Source organism: Squalius cephalus (genome assembly GCF_949319135.1).
Source record: "Squalius cephalus genome assembly, chromosome: 13".
Classification (NCBI taxonomy): domain Eukaryota; kingdom Metazoa; phylum Chordata; class Actinopteri; order Cypriniformes; family Leuciscidae; genus Squalius; species Squalius cephalus.
In genome coordinates this window covers 2,286,393-2,293,230 of record NC_137134.1, presented here as the reverse complement: position 1 = coordinate 2,293,230, position 6,838 = coordinate 2,286,393, and the positions used below count along the sequence as shown (strand labels likewise).

At 40.4% G+C, this 6,838-nt stretch overlaps 1 long non-coding RNA gene across 1 annotated transcript; it reads right to left on the bottom strand.

Annotated features, from left to right (window-relative positions):
* Nucleotides 1-1,968: 1,968 nt before the first annotated feature.
* On the bottom strand, nt 1,969-3,500 carry LOC307170409. Its single transcript, XR_013823377.1, has 3 exons — nt 3,434-3,500; nt 3,287-3,350; nt 1,969-2,152 (listed from the first exon to the last, which is right to left on the bottom strand). It is a non-coding gene; the product is annotated as an uncharacterized lncRNA (long non-coding RNA).
* Nucleotides 3,501-6,838: the final 3,338 nt, after the last annotated feature.

The following is a 6,838-nucleotide window of genomic DNA, read 5'->3' as shown; positions in this document are numbered from 1 at the left end:
TGCTCAGCCTGCGACTTTGAGTCTGCTACGGCCCCAAGCCCACCTGCACGGTGTGGAGTTATCTGTCCCCTGCAACACACGTGAGAACTGTATACTGCTGTTGAAGTTGATTCTGTCTGTTCTAGAGAAGCTCTGCTCAGCCTGTTGATTGAGTCTGCTACGGCCCCAAGTCCATCCGCATGGTGTGAAGTTATCTGTCCCCTGCAACACACGTGAGAACTGTATGCTGCTGTTGAAGTTGATTCTGTTTGTCTTAGTAGAAGCTCCACTCAGCCTGTTGATTTTGAGTCTGCTACGGCCCCAAGCCCACCTGCACGGTGTGGAGTTATCTGTCCCCTGCAACACACATGAGAACTGTATACTGCTGTTGAAGTTGATTCTGTCTGTTCTAGAGAAGCTCTGCTCAGCCTGCGACTTTGAATCTGCTATAGCACCAGGTCCATCTGCATGGTGTGAAGTTATCTGTCCCCTGCAACACACGTGAGAACTGTATACTGTTGTGAAGTTGATTCTGTCTGTTCTAGAGAAGCTTTGCTCAGCTGCGACTTGAGTCTGCTACAACCCCAAGTCCATCCGCATGGTGTGGAGTTATCTGTCCCCTGCAACACACGTGAGTTGTATATTGCTGTTGAAGTTGATTCTGTCTGTCCAGGAGAAGCTCCGCTCGGCCTGCGCCTTTGAGTCTGCTATCGCCCCCGGTCTTTCTGCATGGTGTGAAGTCATCTGTTCCCGGCAATACACGTGAGGCCTAGATACTGCTGTTGAAGCTGACTCTGTCTGTCTTAACTGTCTGTCCTAGAGAAGCTCCGCTCAGCCTGTTGACTTGAATCTGCTGCAGCCCCATAGTCCACCTGTCTAGTGTGAAGTGTTCATCTTTCTGCAGCACACATGAGACAACTGTATCCCGTTTGGCCACCGACCCACCTGTGAAGACTCACCTGTCCCTCACAGGCCACTGCGAACCTTGCACCGGTGTGAGAAGAGGAAGGGCCCCAACTGTCTACTCACCTGTGGAAACTCACCTGTCTGTCGTAGGTCTCTGTGAACCCTGCATCAGTGTGGGAAGAGGACCAGCCCCGACTGTATACTCACCTGTGGAAACTCACCTGTCCGTCGTTGGTCCCTGTGAACTCTGCACCGGTGTGAGAAGAGGAAGAGCCCTGTCCATCTACTCGCTGGTGGGAACTCACCTGCCTGTCGTCGGTCCCTGTGAACCCTGCATCAGTGTGGGGAGAGGAACAGCTCCGACCGTTTACTCACCTGTGGAAACTCACCTGTCCGTCGTAGGTCCTTGTGGACCCTGCATCCGTGTGGGAAGAGGAACAGCCCCGACCGCATACTCATCTGTGGAAATCCATCGATCCATCACAGGCCACTGCGAACCTTGTACCGGCGTGGGAGTGGGCCCCGGGAGACTGCTGCATTGCCTCGATTCCGGGGAAGAAGAGGAAAGGAAGATTTTAGCTTAGGTTATTCAAATTACTTTTAACTTTAATAAAAAGAACTGTATTCCCTTGAATTCTGTTTCCGTCTCGTCTCTGACACGTTCCTCAGGGTGGTCCTGGTTCAGGGGTGGGCGCAGTCCGGCTTGGCCCATCCCGACCTGTGACAATTAGCATCACTTTATTGACTGTATAGATACTGTATCAATATAGTTTTTCATCATATTGGTTAAATGCAGCATTCTCTACTTAATGTAATTGTAAAAAAGAGAGAATCCAATAAAATAAGCAAGCAATAAATGTGGCAAGTTCAAACATGAGGAACACATTGCATGAAACATTAGATGCTTCCTCCAGCCTCATAGAAACTGTCGTCTCCGCAGTCTCCTTGGAAGTCATCAGAGCCAAAGAACCCCTGCATCACACCTCTTTGCCCTCTTCCTCTGTAGCTTTCACCACAGTCTTTGTATCTAGTCTCACAATGGAGCTTGGAAAACACACCTGTGAAAAGTCAAATGTTCCCCCCAAGATGACATAGAGAGCATACAGCAACATGAATTATGTATTAATAACTGCACATGGGTTTAATTCTGACATGGCACCTGCAGAACCAATAGTAGCCATTGATCCTACCATTAGAATGAAGACTCCACAGCTGCAAGGTAGCGCTGTGGTTGAGGCTCTTGTCCTCTCCGCTGAATTGTGATGTGCTGAATAGACAACAAATTCATCCATTATAATTTAAAAAAAGTTTCCTCCTCTGTACATAATCATTTTACATTTTAACATTCATCCATTATGTTAGTCTATAGGATTGACTACACATGTGAGGTATTAATGCCTGCACTGATATAATGAAGAGTGTTGAACATTGACTAGTGAGCTGATCTCACTGCTAAAAAAGGTCAAATCATGTTTCTATTTAAATCTAGTGGTCTGCAGAGGTTTTTGTTAGGGTTATGTTTAGGGGTACATAATGGGTTATGAGATATAATATAAATAACAGAAAAAATATAAATATTACATTAAAATTGATATTAAAAATAATAAACTTAACAAGCAATGCTTTTTCAGCTTTTCTGTGGAGCTTTTCTTGTTTTCTTACAGCGCACCTCACACTCAAACACCATTTCATATATAAAGGGAGTGTGTTCTGGACTTAATGAAAACGTTATTTATTAATAATTTTTTATTTAGATACAATTTTCAGTTAGATTAATGTGCACAACACTTTCCTTAAAATGTATTTATAGTTATTTTTTGTACGTACCTATACCCCCCGGTTTCACAAACAATTTTAAAGCCTAGTCCTAGACTAAAATGTAAGTCTGAGCTGTTCCAACTGAAATAAACTTGCACTGACTGATCTTAAAATATATCAGTGCCTTTGTTTTGTCTCTTTTTTTTTCTAAGCATGTTTATGAAAATTATTTAAATGTCCTAATTGAACTATGGACTAATCCTGGTTTAGGCTAAACCCTGTCTGTGAAACCGGGCCATAATGTCCTGGGGACATAAATGGCACCTATTCGGTGGAATAGTCCATTAACATTTGTTTACAACTATTGTTTTCTAGTCTGACAAGCTAACTAAAGTATTTTGTTTATATTAGAATACTCCGACAGAAAAAAAATAAGCAAACTACCACTATCAACACTAAAGTAACAAACTTATGCACCAAAAAGTTAGCGAATGTTTGCTAATGGTTAGCGATAGGCCTAGATTGTAAGTGGCAGACCTCTTGGAGCTTTTTCTGTCTAATCATGTTGCAAGCAAATTTACACAAACTAATTAAAACGTTAACTTAGACAAAATGAGAATTTACAAAAATCCACTTAACTTACATCCATATGCAGGACAGGTGATCTCTCTCCTCATTTCACCGCTTTCTCGCTTTATCACTCATATCTGATGGGAAAAGCATATTCAAGTATTAGGAATCGCCCACTCAAGTTTTAGCAAACCAGGCACAGAGGTTGTAAAACGCCTACCCAGTTGGAAAACGCCCCAAAATTGAGGAACGCCCTTTGTTGCTCTGCAGAGACCTCATTCTCAATTACATTGACATGTTTGTGATTAGCTATAAATTAACAATTAAATCTCGAAATTATAAATTAATGTCTGTTTGCTCTATTCACTAGGTGATGGCAGAATGGACTCTCCTGGTAGGTTTTGTAGTATAAATTGTTTTAGTAGTAGGATTAAAAATGTTCACATGCTGACAGATTTATTTATTATGCAGGTCACTGTGCACAGTCCTGTACGTATACGACCATTGAACAGGATTCCAGAGACATTGTGCACATTGTTGCAACTTTGTTGACAAACGTGAGACCAACCGGAATTCTGTAATCATGGAGAGGGAGTGTTTTGTAAGGACTATGGATGCACTGCTTACAGAAATAAAAATAAAAGAAGTGGTCACTGATGCCCACTCACAGATCACTGCCTTGCTGAGTAAGAACTTAGTATGACTTATTAGTACTATTATATGCAGAACAGATTTGCATCATACCTAAGTTGTAAACTGTTATTGTTTGTTTTTTTACAGATCCAGAGCGTGGGAAATACAAGGCTTGGGGTATCCACCATTCACTGGATATTTGGCATGCTGCTAAAAGTTTAAGCAAGAAACTTCGACGGGTAAGCTTATATCCCCCCCAAAAAAATTATACCGTGATTAACCTTCAACATGTTGGTTTTTCCTAATCATGGTATAGACATAACATGATATAAGACATATGTTTGAAAGTTAAATATTTACATTGTTATTTTAATCAGGCTAGATCAATAAAGAACCAAACTGTAATTCTGGTGTGGATAAAAGACATTGTAAATCACTTCTGGTATTGCAGCAAACAAGCCGCAAACGAAGAGCATTTCATGGTATGTTTTTTGAATTTATTTTCATATAGTTTGTGCCTGCATAATTTGTATTCCTTTTGTACAGATGATGTGGGTTGGTGTGCTACACCATGTAAGCAACGAGCATTCGTGGGCAAGTGGCTTTTGTGAGCATGAACCTCTTGAAGAGGGCAGTGAGAATAAGCCCTGGATCATTGCAGGTAATATCAAACAGACAATGAATATTTAGGATATAGTGCCCTGTAAGGATGCAGTCATTTTAATCCCAATGATGTGGTGTGAATACAGGTTCTGCGGCTCACCAGGCACTAACCGCCATCGTGCTGGAGAAAAGGTGGTTGACACAGGTGAAGAAGTTCATAAACTTCAGGTAAGCATCTACAGTCAAAATAGCCTTATTTTATGAGCAGATTGGATGGTTATTCATGTGTTTTTTTGTCTATTTCCCACACAGGACCACATCAGACCTGGAAAGCTTCCAGAACCACATCTTAATGTATGCCGCAAAGCGCATGTCATACACGCCTTTTGTTTACAAGACCCGAACTTTGCTTGCAGCTATCGACTACAACAAGCATAACCGACGGCTGCCAGCACGCAATCGGGAGGGACACAAGATGTAAGTTGTAACTTATATATATATATATAAAACCTGTCTTTTGTTAACAATCTTTTTATAAATAATTCATATTAAAGGCTTTTTTTATCTACAGGTACCGGCAGTCGTACAATAAAAAATCAAAGACTTGGGGGGTGTACACAGTGAAGAAAAAAAACAATACTCCTACATCCCAGACATACAGAGAGCCATTCTGTCCAGGAGGTTGAGAAGTGGTACCGGCCTTCCCAGAAATGTTTCAATTAGGCCTGACGACCCAAGACGGCTGGGTCTTCTTGCTTCAGTACAGCCACCACCCACTCACGAACTTGTAAGAGGACACATAGCGAGAGGAAACATAGTGTCCGAAAACCCACAAGACTAACGGAACTGCAATCTTCTATACAGAAATGTATTGATGAAAATATGTCATGCAGCACTGGCAATTATATGTTTGATTCTTGTAATTTTTTTATTTTTTTTTTGCAATTTTTATTTTTAACATTTTTCAATATGAACATTTATGGGAAGAGCACCTGTACAGAAAAATGTTTCTTTCACTTAAAACTGTAACACTCATTTGAAGTCAGACCACTTTGTCCAGATTTTGTAAAACAAGTCTCTTTGAATCCTGAGATTAAATGAAAGCTTTTCCATAGTGTAGATTTCTTGGATTATGTTGACCCACTCTTCGATGGTCGGAATGTCCGGTTTTAACCATTTCCTGGTTATGGCTTTCTTACTTGCTGCCAGCAGCGTCCAAAGCAACCTCTTGTCCTTATTTCTCCAGTTATTAACATCCACATTGCCCAAATACACATTTTCAAAATTGCAAGGTATTTTGCTACCGAATATATGATTAATATGTTCACATATTTGTGACCAATAAGGGATTAACAATGGGCAGTCCCAGAAAATGTGGAAATGATTGGCTCCTGAGATTCCACAGAGCCTCCAGCATGAGTCTCCATTACCCTGGTGTCTCTTTTGAATAGGTGTGATAAAAAAACCTGATTATATTCTTCCAACAAAACTCTCGCCAAGTGTTCGAACCAGTAGTGCTCCCTTGTACTCTACATATATTCAACCAACTTTCATTTGAAATTTGTATATTGCCTTCCATTTCCCATCTCCTCTTAATGTGCTCTGTGTTAGATTTTTTGCCTTGCTGAATGGCTTTGTATAACTTAGAAACTACTTTATTTAAAGAAAATGATGTAATTAATGTTAAGAAAGTCTTTAGGAACCCCAAGTCGCATTTTTCCAACGTCGTTTTTATATTTTGATCAAAATAATGCCTAACCTGTAAGTATCTATAGAAATCGTCTTGACCTAAACCATATTTATTCTGTAAGAGTTCAAAACTCATAAATGCTCCCTTGTGCATAAAAGAATAGTAGGTTGTAATTCCTTTTGAGATCCAACCTTTAAATCTTCCATCAAAGGCATTTGGTCTGAAATCCGAATCATACGCACACCACCTTAAAATTCTAGACAGATTTTTTAAGTTGCATATTTGCATTATTCTATTCCAAGAGTTCAGAAGAGACTCATACACAACTTCTTCAGTTATATTGATATTTCTTTGTAGTTTTTTGTCATTTAAGAGGGCCATAATGGCTATATCTTTCATAATAGTCTCTTCAGCATCTTTCCATCCAGCTGAATAACTGGGCGAAGATAAACAAATTAAAGGTCTAACTTGAGCAGCATAATAATAGTCCCTGAGGCAGGGAAGGCCCAGCCCCCCTTTCTCCTTCATCAATTGCAACGTTTGATATTTTATCCTACCCCTTTTATTTTGCCAAATATATTTTGCCAATATGTTATCCCACTCATCGAAATGTTTTTTAGATATCCAAATAGGAAGACATTGAAAGAGGTACAAGAAACGAGGGAGGATATTTATTCTGATTGATTCCACTCGAGAGTA